Here is a 1,502-nt window from a genome sequence, read left to right as displayed (position 1 = left end):
TACTGTACAAATTACAAATTACCTTACTCATCACCAAAAAATGGAAGATCATATTAGGGCCATTCTAAACATTACATGTAGATTATAAAGTTAACAAAGAGTTCATACATTTTGAGACTTAAAAACACATTTTTGGTCATTTTTCCTTACCGATTACACACTAACCACAAAAGCAAGAGTTCAATTATTCCAGATACAGGTTAATGATGTAGGCTTCGGAAAATTAAGTTCTCACAGAAGCAACTCAAAGAGAAACCAATTTTGACAAGTTCTGTTTTGTACCATTAAAGGGCACAAAGTAATACTGAAACACCTTACTTCACACTGGAACACTCACTGAGAAATCTAAATCTTTAAGAATAAAAAGCTTGTCTGAGCATAGAATAGGAAAAGAAAAAGCTTCACAGTGTGAGATTCATGCAAAAATCAATCTACAAATAAAAGGACTTCTTGCCTCTCTATGCAACCACCCTTCCTCTCTCCGTTACTAAGATTTTGCTAAAGAACCAAGGGCAAAAAATTCTTAAGAATCATAATAACCAAGGCTTCCGTGCCTATGTATTATTACAGCCCTCCTTTTCTATGGCTCTGATCTAATTTAAGCTGCTGCATGCTGACCCTTGCCAGTATCTTGATCTGAAAGCCTGGTGTACACTTATCAACCGCCTTTCTTGCCCTTTTTAGAGGAGTAAGACCCTGATGTGTGTCTCATTCCAATGTCTCCACAGGACTCTCTTCAAGGACAATGAAAGGGATTGACTTTGGCTAATACTGCTTTGCAACCCACATTGTACTTCATCAACTTTGAAGATGCTCCTTTGATTATCCGATTTGCTTATAAATGCCAGGTAAAGTCTGCAATGTGGGGAAAACACAAGTCTTGTTTGACAATTTACAGGGAATCTTCCTTTATCACTTTGAAACCATTAGCAGTTTTAGTTGTATATGCTATTTTCAAGCATGGTGTAAAAATAACAGCAAAATTTAACCAAACAATACAGGGAAATATGCATTTACATGCATCTCAAAACTTCTATCAAGAAATGATAACTAACACTTGATAAGATATACATCCCTGATTTCTACTGTTGTCAGTATCTAAACCCTGCCATATTTTCTACAAAAAAAAAAACACACACAACAGTAATTATTTCTGATATAAAGGTAGACAAATATACAAAATCGATAAATATCTGAAGGAATTATTTTGGGTTTGATACTCCGCTAGAATATCTGGACTAGAAAATCTTAATACCAAAGCCATCTAACAAAGGAAACTGAAAGCCAAAATGTACAATAATATTCAAGCCATAAAAGCAAACCTTGCAATGATCTAAACTGAGGAAAAAAATTACTTGAGAAAAATAAGTTCAAAATGCATTATGTAACTCACATAGATGCAAATGAAACTGTACTAATATTTTACAGAAATATGCCAAAAAAATACTATAATAATCATGCAAAATATATAACAAACATTAAGAAACCTCTGAAACTGTATT

At 33.6% G+C, this 1,502-nt stretch overlaps 1 pseudogene; it reads right to left on the bottom strand.

Annotated features, from left to right (window-relative positions):
- LOC119594351 overlaps positions 1 to 1,502 on the bottom strand; it is a 26,883-nt pseudogene that overhangs the window by 21,821 nt on the left and 3,560 nt on the right.

Source organism: Penaeus monodon, chromosome 33 (genome assembly GCF_015228065.2).
Source record: "Penaeus monodon isolate SGIC_2016 chromosome 33, NSTDA_Pmon_1, whole genome shotgun sequence".
Lineage (NCBI taxonomy): Eukaryota > Metazoa > Arthropoda > Malacostraca > Decapoda > Penaeidae > Penaeus > Penaeus monodon.
This window is presented reverse-complemented; position numbering and strand designations above follow the sequence as displayed.